The 15,491-nt window shown below is 52.4% G+C and overlaps 1 protein-coding gene across 1 annotated transcript in view; it reads right to left on the reverse strand.

The window, feature by feature from the left end:
- The window catches only part of LOC141091580 (uncharacterized), a 111,516-nt gene that overhangs the window by 21,455 nt on the left and 74,570 nt on the right, over positions 1-15,491 (reverse strand). The gene's annotated exons all lie outside the window — the stretch shown is intronic.

Raw genomic sequence — 15,491 nt, forward strand, 5'->3', positions numbered from 1 at the left:
ACAGCTCTTACAGTGATGCCACCTGCAGTCCTATGTAACACCACAGCTCTTACAGTGATGCCACCTGCAGTCCTATGTAACACCACAGCTCTTACAGTGATGCCACCTGCAGTCCTATGTAACACCACAGCTCTTACAGTGATGTCACCTGCAGTCCTATGTAACACCACAGCTCATACAGTGATGCCACCTGCAGTCCTATGTAACCACAGCTCATAGTGATGCCACCTGCAGTCCTATGTAACACCACAGCTCTTACAGTGATGCCACCTGCAGTCCTATGTAACACCACAGCTCTTACAGTGATGCCACCTGCAGTCCTATGTAACACCACAGCTCATACAGTGATGCCACCTGCAGTCCTATGTAACACCACAGATCACACAGTGATGCCACCTGCAGTCCTATGTAACCACAGCTCATAGTGATGCCACCTTCAGTCCTATGTAACACCACAGCTCTTACAGTGATGTCACCTGCAGTCCTATGTAACCACAGCTCATAGTGATGCCACCTGCAGTCCTATGTAACACCACAGCTCATACAGTGATGCCACTTGCAGTCCTATGTAACACCACAGCTCATACAGTGATGTCACCTGCAGTCCTATGTAACCACAGCTCATAGTGATGCCACCTGCAGTCCTATGTAACACCACAGCTCTTACAGTGATGTCACCTGCAGTCCTATGTAACACCACAGCTCACACAGTCATGTCACCCGCAGTCCTATGTAACACCACAGATCACACAGTGATGCCACCTGCAGTCCTATGTAACCACAGCTCATAGTGATGCCACCTGCAGTCCTATGTAACACCACAGCTCTTACAGTGATGTCACCTGCAGTCCTATGTAACCACAGCTCATAGTGATGCCACCTGCAGTCCTATGTAACACCACAGCTCATACAGTGATGCCACTTGCAGTCCTATGTAACACCACAGCTCATACAGTGATGTCACCTGCAGTCCTATGTAACACCACAGCTCATACAGTGATGCCACCTGCAGTCCTATGTAACATCACAGCTCTTACAGTGATGTCACCTGCAGTCCTATGTAACACCACAGCTCACACAGTCATGTCACCCGCAGTCCTATGTAACACCACAGCTCATACAGTGATGTCACCTGCAGTCCTATGTAACACCACAGATCACACAGTGATGCCACCTGCAGTCCTATGTAACCACAGCTCATAGTGATGCCACCTGCAGTCCTATGTAACACCACAGCTCTTACAGTGATGTCACCTGCAGTCCTATGTAACACCACAGCTCACACAGTCATGTCACCCGCAGTCCTATGTAACACCACAGCTCATACAGTGATGTCACCTGCAGTCCTATGTAACACCACAGATCACACAGTGATGCCACCTGCAGTCCTATGTAACCACAGCTCATAGTGATGCCACCTGCAGTCCTATGTAACACCACAGCTCTTACAGTGATGTCACATGCAGTCCTATGTAACCACAGCTCATAGTGATGCCACCTGCAGTCCTATGTAACACCACAGCTCATACAGTGATGCCACTTGCAGTCCTATGTAACACCACAGCTCATACAGTGATGTCACCTGCAGTCCTATGTAACCACAGCTCATAGTGATGCCACCTGCAGTCCTATGTAACACCACAGCTCACACAGTGATGTCACCCGCAGTCCTATGTAACACAACAGCTCACACAGTGATGTCACCTGCAGTCCTGTGTAACGCCACAGCTCACACAATGATGCCACCTGCAGTCCTATGTAACACCACAGCTCACAGTGATGTCACCCGCAGTCCTATGTAACAGCACAGCTCATACAGTGATGCCACCTGCAGTCCTATGTAACGCCACAGATCACGCAGTGATGTCACATGCAGTCCTATGTAACGCCACATTTCATACAGTGATGTCACCTGCAGTCCTATGTAACACCACAGTTCATACTGTGATGTCACCTGCAGTCCTATGTAACACCACAGCTCATACAGTGATGTCACCTGCAGTCCTATGTAACACCACAGCTCACACAGTGATGTTACCTGCAGTCCTATGTAACACCACAGCTCACACAGTGATGTCACCTGCAGTCCTATGTAACGCCACAGATCACGCAGTGATGTCACCTGCAGTCCTATGTAACGCCACAGTTCATACAGTGATGTCACCTGCAGTCCTATGTAACTCCACAGCTCATACAGTGATGTCACCCGCAGTCCTATGTAACACCACAGCTCACACAGTGTTGTTACCTGCAGTCCTATGTAACACCACAGCTCACACAGTGATGTCACCTGCAGTCCTATGTAACGCCACAGTTCATACAGTGATGTCGCCTGCAGTCCTATGTAACGTCACAGTTCATACAGTGATGTCACCTGCAGTCCTATGTAACACCACAGCTCACACAGTGATGTCACCTGCAGTCCTATGTAACGCCACAGTTCATACAGTGATGTCGCCTGCAGTCCTATGTAACGCCACAGTTCATACAGTGATGTCGCCTGCAGTCCTATGTAACGCCACAGCTCATACAGTGATGTCGCCTGCAGTCCTATGTAACGCCACAGTTCATACAGTGATGTCACCCGCAGTCCTATGTAACGCCACAGCTCATACAGTGATGTCACCTGCAGTCCTATGTAACACCACAGCTCACACAGTGATGCCACCTGCAGTCCTATGTAACCACAGCTCATACAGTGATGCCACCTGCAGTCCTATGTAACACCACAGCTCATACAGTGATGTCATCTGCAGTCCTATGTAACACCACAGCTCATACAGTGATGTCACCCGCAGTCCTATGCAACACCACAGATCACACAGTGATGTCACCCGCAGTCCTATGTAACACCACAGCTCATACAGTGGTCACCAGCAGTCCTATGTAACACCACAGCTCACACAGTGTTGCCACCTGCAGTCCTATGTAACACCACAGCTCACACAGTGATGCCACCTGCAGTCCTATGTAACACCACAGCTCCTATACTGATGCCGCCTGCAGTCCTATGTAACACCACAGCTCATACAGTGATGTCACCCGCAGTCCTATGTAACACCACAGCTCACACAGTGATGTCACCTGCAGTCCTATGTAACGCCACAGCTCATACAGTGATGTCACCTGCAGTCCTATGTAACACCACAGCTCATACAGTGATGTCACCCGCAGTCCTTTGTAACACCACAGATCACACAGTGATGTCACCCGCAGTCCTATGTAACACCACAACTCACACAGTGATGTCACCTGCAATCCTATGTAACACCACAGCTCACACAGTGATGTCACCTGCAGTCCTATGTAACACAACAGCTCACACAGTGATGTCACCTGCAGTCCTATGTAACACCACAGCTCACACAGTGATGTCACCTGCAGTCCTATGTAACACCACAGCTCACAGTGATGTCACCCGCAGTCCTATGTAACCACAGCTCATACAGTGATGTCACCTGCAATCCTCTGTAACACCACAGCTCACACAATGATGCCACCTGCAGTCCTATGTAACAAAAAGAGAGAAGAGCCAGCACTGCCAGTGGTCAGAACGCATAACATGAGGTGCATATGCACATATCTTACTGCATTCAAAATGAGACATTTAGCAAAATATTGATCAATATATTGAGCCACCCCGCCACGCCAAGGCAATCTCGTATGGGGGGATTGCACTTGATGTGGTCATGCTCTAAATGTATTTAGGAGGCCGTAATGGCACAGCATTTATTAAAAATATATAGAGTAGGACCCCCCATATGAGATTGCCTTGGCGCGGCGGGGTGGCTCAATTGAATTGATCAATTTTTTTGCTAAATATCTCATTTTTGAATACAGCTAGACATTATGTGCATATGCACTCTAATTTATGCGTCCTAACCTTAAGCAGTGCTGGCTTCCCCCTCTATAGTCCTATGTAACACCACAGCTCACAGTGATGTCACCCGCAGTCCTATGTAACACTACAACTCAAACAGTGATGTCACTCGCAGTTCTATGTAATACCACAGCTCACAGTGATGTCACCTGCAGTCCTATGTAACACCACAGCTCACAGTGATGTCACCTGCAGTCCTATGTAACACTACAACTCATACAGTGATGTCACTCGCAGTTCTATGTAATACCACAGCTCATACAGTGATGTCACCTGCAGTCCTATGTAACACCACAGATCATGTAGGGCAGGGGTGTGGAATGTTTTTTTCTGCCAAGGGCCATCTGGATATTTATACCATCCTTCGGGGGGCCGTACAAACTCCGCCCACACAGTACATCCTGACTCTGGCACTGGTGTCAGGACGTAATCTTTCATTGCATGCCCTTCAATGTTCAGTAGTGAACACTGCGTGCGCTCACTGAGCAAGAAGAAATTAATGAGATTGTGGCAATCAAAATACAGCTCCCTGCCCAAGAATGCGGTTCCTGAGAATCTGTTCGGGGGCCTGATAAAAGGTCATCGAGGGCCGTAAATGGCCCTGGGGCCAGAGGTTCCCCACCCGTGATGTAGGGGACTGAAGGCATCTGGAAATGATGAGGCAGAGCACAGAGTAAACGAGCAGCACTAGAAACTTCAGAAGCAACTCCGCAAAAACTCTTACTGTTTCTCTTATTCATTCTCGTCTGGACTATTGTAACTCTCTTCTAATCGGTCTCCCTCTTACCAAACTCTCCCCCCTCCAATCTGTCTTGAATGCTGCAGCCAGGATCATATTCCTCACCAATCGTTACACCGACGCCTCTACCTTGTGCCAGTCATTACACTGGCTACCCATCCACTCCAGAATTCAGTATAAACTTATTACCCTCACCCACAAAGCCCTCCATGGCTCAGCACCACCCTACATCTCCTCCCTTGTTTCAGTATACCACCCTACCCGCGCCCTCCGTTCTCCTGATGACCTGAGGTTAGTATCCTCAATAGTCAGAACCTCCCACTCCCGTCTCCAAGACTTTACTCGTGCTGCGCCAATTCTTTGGAATGCACTTCCCAGATCAATACGATTAGTCCCCAATCCCCACAATTTTAAGCGTGACCTGAAAACGCATTTATTCAGACTGGCCTATCGCCTCACCACATTAACCTAACCTATCCCTGTGTGGCACAGCCAAAAGTTTTACCATAACCAGGTTCCCCACATCATGTCCCCCCATATACTTTATACATCCATTAGCCCTCTGTGTCTGTACTGTTACACACTTAACATTATGGCTGGTCCATACAATCAGGACAACTGTTACCACCCACCTTTCGTGTCGCCCTCTTTCCTCATAGACTGTAAGCTTGCGAGCAGGGCCCTCATTCCTCTTGGTATCTGTTATGACCTATGTGATTATTGTTATGCTGTAATGTCTATTGTCTGTACAAATCCCCTCTGAAATGTAAAGTGCTGCGGAATATGTCGGCGCTATAGAAATAACATTTATTATTATTATAGGAGGAAGCTCAGAAGCCACCAGCAACAAAATACTCAGGCAACGAGTCTTTTTTGACCCAGACTTAAATAACAGGAGTGACAGGAAGTTCAAGGACAGGGAGAAGTATCAGACTTCATCTTAGACAACGGCAAAACAGGCTCCATGTAACATCTGGAAACCTTATACTTGATTGTATGAGGCTCCTATGGCTGCCACCTGGACCTTTAGGGTGCTGGTCGCAAGGCCACGTTCCAACCCCTTCTGCAGAAGTTCCAGGATTGCTGTAATTGGAACACCATCCTGGATTCTCACCCCTGAGGTGGATAGAAATTTCCATAAGCTTTTGTGGTAATAATTTTCCTACTCTTTAGCAGGGTGGAGACAAAATTTGGTGAAATCTCTCTATCCCTCAACAATGGCCTTTCAAATTCCATGCGGTCAAATGTAGGTTCGCTGCCTGAGGGTGGAACACCGATCCCTGAGAAAAAAGGTCTGGAAGTTCCAGTAGAACCCAAGGATCTGTGATGGACATCATCCTCAGCCAGGAGAACCCAAGTTCTTTTTGGCCAAAATGGGGCTATCCGTATTATTCTCGCCTTGTCCTCCCTGACCTTCCTTAGAACCGCTGGGATGAGGAAAACCGGGGGAAAGGCGTAGGCCAGGCTCTGATTCCATGGGATCATAAAGGCATCTAGAGCCTGAGGGTTCCCTCTGGGATCTAGGGAGCAAAAATACTATACCTTTTTGTTGTCGATACTGGCAAAAAGATTAATGACCGGGAGGCCCCACTGTAACGGGGTTTACCAAGCTGGAGTACCTTTTTCAGTACCACCCCGTGTTTTCGGAGGTCTGCTCTGCATTGGCTGGAGTCTGAATGAATGACGCTGGCTGGAATTCCTTGGTTACATGGGCGCATATAAAAGATCACTGCTTCTCCATGTATTTCCAGTCTGACAACACTTTACTCACAGGACACAGAATATATCACACAGACACAGAGGGCCGGCCAACAGAAAAGCGGCAGGCCAGACATGCATTACAAAAGCCGCAGGTGGCCGGAGCCTGCCGATGTTTACTGTGGGAATTACAAAGGTGGGGGGAGGGCGGACAAAAGGAGAATATCGTGTCCCCTCTGCCCAGGGGCGCAGCCTGTGGGCTGATGCATTAGGGACATGCGTCTCACATAGAACCTATTATACATACATATAACTGCACAACATATTCTGGGTGCTGGGGGGTTCCGTAACACGTAACATGGCTCCCCTTTTCAGCGACGCGATCGGCATACACAGTCTGATCATCAACGGATCGGTTTGGGGATGACTGAAGTTTATTGGGTTGGTACAAGTTCCGTTTGTCGTCTTAGTCCATCGGTGTTACCGTTTTGTTTGCCGGATCTGTGGTGGATGGTGAAGTCCAGAGGTTGTAGGGCTAAAATCCACCGCAGCAATCTGGCTTTGTCTCCGGAGACCCGATTAAGCCAGACTAGGGGATTATGGTCCGTTAGGAGGGAAAACTGTCATCCATACAAATATGGTTGCAACTTCTTGAGTGCCCATACTACCGCCAGGCACTCCTTCTTGATGGCCGCATAGCTTACTTCACGGGGCAGTAGTTTCCGACTCGGGTAAGCTACCGGGTGTTCTTGGCCGTCAGGCCCGACTTTGCTCAGTACTGCCCCCAATCCAAACATAGAAGCGTCTGTGTGAACCAGGAAACGTTAGTTGGATCGGGTGCGGCCAATACAGGGATACTGGTGAGGGCGTCCTTTAGTTGGCGGAAGGCTTCCTCACACTGTTACACTTCGGGTGCCGGAAGCGAGAGTGGACCCACTGGGCCGTGACGCCGAACCCTCCCCGAGCGAGCGCACCAAGTGGACCGACCCCTATACAGGGATCGTTAGGGAACAGACTCGGGGAGTTCAAGCGCCACGGCAGCCAGGACCAGGGGTCGGCTCAAGAGGGTGAGCGATGAAGAGGAGTAGTGGGAGATCCGAGGAGGAGACCGGTACACCGGGATCCGTAGGCGGAAGGAGTGGAAGGTGGGACGGCGGGACCAGCAGGAGGCAGGAAAGGGAGCAACACTAAAAGGAGAGAGGACACAGAGGGTTAAACAGCGGGCAGGAGCAGGAGACACAGCGATAACAGGATGGCACAGCAGGAAGCACAGAGACAGGGAGCACAGGGACAGGGAGCACAAAGGCAGGCAGCACAGAGGGTTAACAGGATAGCAGCTGCTACAGCAGCGAGCACGGCCTCGACACAAGAGACAATAACTCAATAGTCAGGCACCTCCCCTAGGGGAGGGCGGCCTGAAATACCTAGTGGAGGGCGCTGATAGGTCGGGCGGAGGTCCGAGCAGGTCAAGCCGACAGACTGCCATAGGCGCACGATCTAACCCTCCGGCGCGTGCGCAGAGGTACCATGCGCGCGGCCGAGAGAAGTGGAGGAGGACGTCGGGAGACCAGCTGCCGGAAAGCGCGCAGAGCGGGGGCGCACGTCAAGGCAGAAACTGAGGAGGAAGCCGGACCAGGAGCGGGAGCGGTGAGTACAGCCGGGGAGCGGGGAGCGGTGCTAACAGTACCCCCTCTCTTACCCTCCCCTCCACTGCGTCTGGCTAAAAACCTCTTAAGAATGAGTGGAGCATTGATGTTTTCCTGTGGCTCCCAAGATCTCTCCTCGGGACCGAAACCCTTCCAATCGATTAGGAACAAAGTTTTACCCCTGACTTTTTTCGAGGCCAAAATGTCTCTTACCTCAAAGATATCATCAGAACAGACAGGTAGAGGAGAAGGGTTGGGAGCCGGGTGGAACCGATTCAAGACAACTGGCTTAAGGAGAGAGACGTGGAAGGAGTTGGGGATCCGAAGCGAGACGGGTAACTCCAGTTTGTAAGATACGTTGTTTATGCGTTTGAGAATCTTGAAAGGTCCAATGTAGCGAGGTCCCAGTTTGTAAGAAGGGAGCTTTAGCCTAATGTACTTGGCCGAAAGCCAAACTTGTTGCCCCGGGAGGTAGATCGGAGAGTCCAAGCGTCTTTTGTCAGCGTGTCTTTTCATGCGCTCCCCAGACTTTTTGAGAGCCTCCTTAGTCTCAGACCAGATCTTAGAGAACTCCAGGGTCAGAGAATCTGCTGAAGGCACACCAGAGGTAGTGGAAATAGGTAGCGGGATACCAGGATGCATCCCAAACACCACGAAGAATGGAGACTTGGCTGAAGACTCGCTGGGGTGATTATTGTAGGAGAACTCTGCCCAGGGGAGGAGATGGACCCAGTTATCCTGATGAGCGTTGGTGAACTGCCGTAAATATGTCGCTAGTACCTGATTAATGCGTTCCACTTGGCCATTGGACTGAGGATGGTACGCGGAGGAAAAGTCCAACCTTACCTCCAGAAGCTTACATAAGGCTCTCCAGAATCGCGAGGTGAATTGTACACCTCGATCAGACACAATATGCTTCGGAAAGCCGTGGAGGCGAAAGATGTGCTGGATAAAAATCTTCGCCAACTCTGGGGCGGAGGGCAAGGCTGGAAGAGGCGTGAAATGGGCCATCTTCGAGAAGCGGTCGACAGTTACCAGGATAGTTGTATATCCGGAAGAGTCAGGTAGATCCGTAATGAAATCCAAAGCGATATGTTGCCAAGGGACTGAGGGAATCGGCAGGGGAAGCAGAAGGCCGGAGGGTGATCGCCTAGGAACCTTGACCTTGGCACAAGAGGAACAGGATGCCGTGAAGTCAGACACATCCTGGTGGAGAGAGGGCCACCAGTAAAAACGAGCAATGAGCTCCATCGTCTTTTTGACTCCGACATGTCCAGAAACTTTAGAGGAATGTCCCCAATGCAGTACCTTTTTCCTGTCTGCCTCGGGCACGTAGGTCTTGCCTGGGGGAGGAGTAATCAGTCTCACCGGGGCCACCGTGATGATCTTGGCAGGATCGATGATGTGAGTCGGTTCCTCCACCAAATCAGGAGACTGCAGAGACCAGGACAATGCATCCGCCTTGAAGTTCTTTGGCCCGGGGCGGAAATGCAGCTTGAAATCGAACAGAGCGAAGAATAGAGACCATCTGGCTTGTCGAGGATTAAGTCTCTGGGCCGACTGGAGATATGCCAGGTTCTTGTGATCGGTAAAGATGGTAAACGGGTGGACCGACCCTTCAAGGAGGTAGCGCCACTCCTCCAACGACAATTTTATGGCCAGCAGTTCACGATCCCCGATGGAGTAGTTACACTCTGCTGGAGAGAAGGCTTTCGAAAAGAACCCGCAGGAAACCAGTCGGCCGGATGGGGATCTCTGAGAAAGCACTGCACCTGCTCCGATGGAAGAGGCATCCACCTCCAGAATGAATGGCTTGGTAGCCTCGGGTTGGTGTAAAACAGGTGCCGTTGCAAAGGTTTGTTTCAGACAGGAGAAGGCCTCTTCAGCCTCCGGAGACCAGGACGAGGGGCTGACGTCTTTGCGAGTGAGACTGGAGATAGGTCTGATGACGGATGAAAAATGTGGCACAAATTGGCAATAATAATTGGCGAAGCCGAGGAACCTTTGAATCGCCTTGACTCCCACCGGCCGGGGCCACTGAAGAATTGCCGACAGCTTTCCAGGATCCATCTCCAGACCAGAATCAGAAACAATGTACCCCAAAAAGGGTAAGGAAGACTGCTCAAAGAGACACTTCTCCAGCTTCGCGTAGAGGTGATTCTCCCGTAGGCGTTGTAGAACCAGTCGAACGCTCCTCCTGTGAGAAGCCAGATCCGAGGAAAAAATAAGGATGTCGTCCAGATACACCACCACGCAGGAGTATAATAGATCTCGGAAGATATCGTTGACGAATTCCTGGAACACCGCGGGAGCGTTTCAGAGACCGAAGGGCATGACCAGATATTCGTAATGCCCGTCCCGGGTGTTGAAGGCGGTCTTCCATTCGTCACCCGGACGGATGCGGACGAGGTTGTAGGCTCCGCGTAAATCCAACTTCGAGAAGATGCGGGCCCCACGCAGCCGATCAAAGAGTTCTGGGATGAGAGGCAAGGGATACTTGTTTTTTACAGTAATGTCGTTCAAACCCCGGAAATCGATGCAAGGACGGAGAGAACCGTCTTTCTTCTTCACAAAGAAAAACCCGGCTCCGGCAGGCGAAGAAGACTTCCGTATGAAACCTCTTGCTAAATTCTCACGAATGTACTCAGACATGGCCGCAGTCTCAGCTGGGGACAAGGGATAAATTCGCCCACGAGGCGGAATGGTCCCGGGTCGTAGCTCGATAGGGCAGTCATACGGGCGATGCGGAGGAAGGATCTCCGCCTCCTTCTTATCAAACACGTCTGAGGACGACCAGTATGCGGCTGGTAAGCCCCCAGGACCCGAGGAGACTGGAGGAGGACTGACTGGACGCACAGACCTCAGGCATCTCTCCTGGCAGGGATGTCCACAGCGGAGGACCTCCCCGTAACGCCAATTCAGGACGGGTTCGTGTGTTCGAAGCCAGGGTAGGCCAAGTAGCAAGGCATGGCCTAAGTCGGGAAGAACGTAGAATGCGATCCGCTCCCGGTGCAAGGCCCTGATTTGCAGACACACCTCCTCCGTAACCAGGGACACGGACTCCTGTAGGGGTCTTCCATCTACGGAGGCGATAACACGCGGAGTTTTCAGGGTAATAACGGGAATCCGGTACTTCCTCACCTCCTTCAATCTCATGAAGTTCCCCGCCGCGCCCGAGTCCACATAGGCCACCTCCGAGCCACGTCTCTGACCAAAAACCAGCTGAACCGAAAGGGTAAGGGGATGAGAGGAGTGAGATACACCTAGGTCGGCCTCTCTTACCTGCCCTAGGTGGAGGAGTTTCCCGGCCTCTCAGGACAAGAACGCAGGAAGTGGGATGCGCTGCCACAATACAGGCATAAACCCTCCATCAGTCTCTCCTTACGGCGCTGTTCAGCCAACTTGACTCGATCCACCTGCATCGGCTCCGGTGCCAGACTGGAGGACGGACCAGGAGGACGAGGACTGGACGGCCTGTGAAAAGAAGCAGATGGTCTGAGCGGACGCCTCTCTCTCGCAGCCTCTCTAGCGCGTTCCTGGAACCGGAGGTCAATTCGTGTGGCCAGAGAAATAAGATCCTCCAAGGTGGTCGGGGTATCACGCCCTGCCAGTTCGTCTTTGATTTTGCCGGAGAGACCACGCCAGAAGGCCCCGACCAAAGCCTCGTTATTCCACCCCAACTCAGAGGCCAAGGTACGGAACCGGATGGCATATTGTCCGACCGTAAGGGTACCCTGAGTGAGGCAGAAAAGGGACTCCATGGCGGAAGCTACCCGACCGGGCTCGTCAAAGACTCTACGGAAAGTGTCCATGAAGTTCTGGACACTAGAGACTACGGGATCGTCCCGCTCCCACAGAGGATTCACCCAGGAGAGGGCCTCTCCCTCCAAATGGGACACAATAAAGGCCACCTTGGCCCGATCAGTGGGATACTGTTGGGGCAATAGTTCGAAATGCAACCTGCACTGATTTAGGAAGCCCCTGCACAACTTTGGGTCGCCGCCATTCCGAGGCGGTTTACCCAGCCTGGGTGACGGGGCAGGTACGGAATCGGAACCGCGGGACGGATCGCGCGCGGCAGCCGACTGCAGGGACAGCAACTGATCGTCGCCCGAGGCCATGTAAGAGAGGATGTGGGATTGGGTGTCTCGTTGCTGAACCAGCTCCTGCTGGAGGCTGGCCAGTTGGGAGGAGTTGCCAGGGTCAGCGGCCTGTAAGGCCGACAGGCGGGAATCCATGGTCTTCATAAAAGACATAATTCGAGTCTGGTTCTCCCTCAGGAATACCAACTCCTTTTGGGCGGCGGCCCCGGCGGGGTCCATGGCCTGACTATTCTGTTACGCTTCGGGTGCCGGAAGCGAGAGAGGACCCACTGGGCCGTGACGCCGAACCCTCCCCGAGCGAGCGCACCAAGTGGACCGACCCCTATACAGGGATCGTTAGGGAACAGACTCGGGGAGTTCAAGCGCCACGGCAGCCAGGACCAGGGGTCGGCTCAAGAGGGTGAGCGATGAAGAGGAGTAGTGGGAGATCCGAGGAGGAGACCGGTACACCGGGATCCGTAGGCGGAAGGAGTGGAAGGTGGGACGGCGGGACCAGCAGGAGGCAGGAAAGGGAGCAACACTAAAAGGAGAGAGGACACAGAGGGTTAAACAGCGGGCAGGAGCAGGAGACACAGCGATAACACGATGGCACAGCAGGAAGCACAGAGACAGGGAGCACAGGGACAGGGAGCACAAAGGCAGGCAGCACAGAGGGTTAACAGGATAGCAGCTGCTACAGCAGCGAGCACGGCCTCGACACAAGAGACAATAACTCAATAGTCAGGCGCCTCCCCTAGGGGAGGGCGGCCTGAAATACCTAGTGGAGGGCGCTGATAGGTCGGGCGGAGGTCCGAGCAGGTCACGCCGACAGACTGCCATAGGCGCACGATCTAACCCTCCGGCGCGTGCGCAGAGGTACCATGCGCGCGGCCGAGGGAAGTGGAGGAGGACGTCGGGAGACCAGCTGCCGGAAAGCGCGCAGAGCGGGGGGCGCGCGTCAAGGCAGAGACTGAGGAGGAAGCCGGACCAGGAGCGGGAGCGGTGAGTACAGCCAGGGAGCGGGGAGCGGTGCTAACACACACTCTGAGGTCCAGGTTACCTGGCGGGGTTGGTTCTTACGGGTCAGATCAGTGAGGGGCTTGGCTACGCTGCTGTAATTGGGAACAAATTTCCTGTAATACCCCGCTGTCCCTAGAAACGCCATGACCTGGGTTTTAGTACGTGGGATGGGCCACTTGGCTATGGCCTCAATCTTGGCTGGTTCTGGTCGCTGTTTCCCACTTCCCACCCAATGCCCTAAATACTGAACCATTGCTTTGCCCACGTGACACTTGTTTGGTTTCAGGGTGATTCCGGCCTGGTGGATCCTGTCCAATACTGTCTCTAGGTGATTTAGATGCTCTTCCCATGTCGCACTGTAGATGGCGATGTCGTCCAGGTAGGCACAAGCATAGTCCTGGAGACCATCCAGAAGCCGGTCAGCCAGCCTTTGGAAGGTCGCCGGGGCATTCTTCATCCCGAATGGCATAACTTGAAACTGGAATAAGCCGAATGGGGTGACAAATGCCGACTTGGGAATAGCGTCAGGACTAAGGGGAATCTGCCAGTAGCCTTTGCATAGATCGATGGTGGACAAATACTTTGCCCCCGCCAGCCGGTCTAACAACTCATCCACACGCGGCATGGGGTATGCATCCGTCACTGTTTTCTCATTGAGCTTACGATAGTCTACACAAAACCATGTAATCCCATCCTTCTTGGGCACTAACACTACAGGGGATGCCCAGGGACTATCTGACTCTTCAATGACCCCTAAACGCAGTATCTCTTGTATCTCTTGTCGCATCCCCTCTCGTACAGACTCAGGGACGCGGAAGGGGTTTTGTCGTAGGGGGGTCTGATCCTGGGTCTCAACCTTGTGTTGTGCCAGGCGAGTGTACCCCGGTCTCTCTGAAAACATCCTCTGTCACAGCCTCAACAACGCCTCCGCCTGCTGTCTCTCCTGGGGGCCTAGGTCTTCACCCAAGTGAACCTGGTTCCATGTTTTAAACTGAGTCCTTTCCCCTAAGACATCCAGCAAGGAAAGTCCGGCTAAATCCTCTGCTTCAGGTGCACAGATAGCCACTACCTCTTCAGGGCGCTCCTGGTAGGGCTTCTGCATATTCACGTGGAACATGCGGATAACCCTGGGGTCGTCACAATCGGCGACATTATAGGTGGTGTTGGCTATTTTCCCCACTACCTGGTAGGGCCCCTGCCATGCAGCTTGGAACTTATTCTGCTTAGTGGGCTCTAACACCAGGACCTTCTGTCCTATTTCCAAAGTGCGCTCTCTGGCCCTCTGATCGTACCATACGCACTGGCGCCGCTGGGTCGCCTGCAGGTTCTCACGTACAACCTGGGTCAGCTCCTGTAGGCGGTCTCGGAATTCCAGCACATAGGGTACAATAGGTACCCCTTCTATGAGGCCCTCCCCCTCCCAGTGTTCCAGCACTAAGTCTAGGGGTCCCCTTACCCGTCTCCCGTATACCAGCTCGAACGGGGAGAACCCCATGGATTCTTGAGGCACCTCCCGATAGGCAAACAGGAGGTGTGGCAAGAATTTCTCCCAGTCCCTGTAGGTCCTGATAAAAGTCCCAATGAGCTGTTTTAATGTCCCGTTAAAGCGCTCACACAACCCATTGGTTTGCGGGTGGTACGGGGTGCTTCTCATTGGACTTTACGCCGCACAGCTTCCACAATTGGTTGGTCACCTCTGCTGTAAACTGGGTACCCTGGTCCGAGATAATCTCCCGGGGAAATCCAACCCGTGAGAACACCTGGAGCAAAGCGGCCGCCACCGTCTCTGCCAGTATGTTAGGTAACGCAACCGCCTCTGGATACCGTGTGGCATAATCTACCACTGTCAATATATACCTTTTCCCGGACGGACTGGGTTTGGCTAACGGCCCTATCAGATCGACCGCTACTCGGCTAAATGGTTCCTCCACAATGGGGAGGGGGCGTAATTTGGCCTTGCATCGATCCCCCCTCTTGCCAATGCGCTGACAACTGTCACAGGTCTGGCAGTACTGACGAACATCATAGGTTACACCCGGCCAAAAGAAGTTTTGTGTCTGATGATGCCTGGTGTGACTGACTCCGAAGTGCCGACCAAGGGTATATCATGAGAGATTCGCAGTAACTCCTGACTATACTTCTTGAGAACTACCAGCTGTTGTCTTATAGTGGGGCTCGTCCCTGTGTGGTGCTGCTCTGTGATCCGGTAGAGGAGTCCCTGCTTCCATACAAACTGTTCCCCTTCAAGTACTCCTCTCCCCTCCTGTGCATTCCCACGATATCCCTCTAATGAAGGATCCTCAAGTAACTCCCTCTTAAATTCATCTGGGGTGGCCCAAGAAATGTGTCTGGCTATGGGAATACGTGTAGGGCTGGGATGTCTTACCTGAGCCTCCTCTGAGTGTGATTCCGCCTCCGCAGCTTGA

This window comes from Dendrobates tinctorius, unplaced genomic scaffold, assembly GCF_039654945.1.
Source record: "Dendrobates tinctorius isolate UK_male_01 unplaced genomic scaffold, ASM3965494v1 ptg000055l, whole genome shotgun sequence".
Taxonomy (NCBI): Eukaryota; Metazoa; Chordata; class Amphibia; order Anura; family Dendrobatidae; genus Dendrobates; species Dendrobates tinctorius.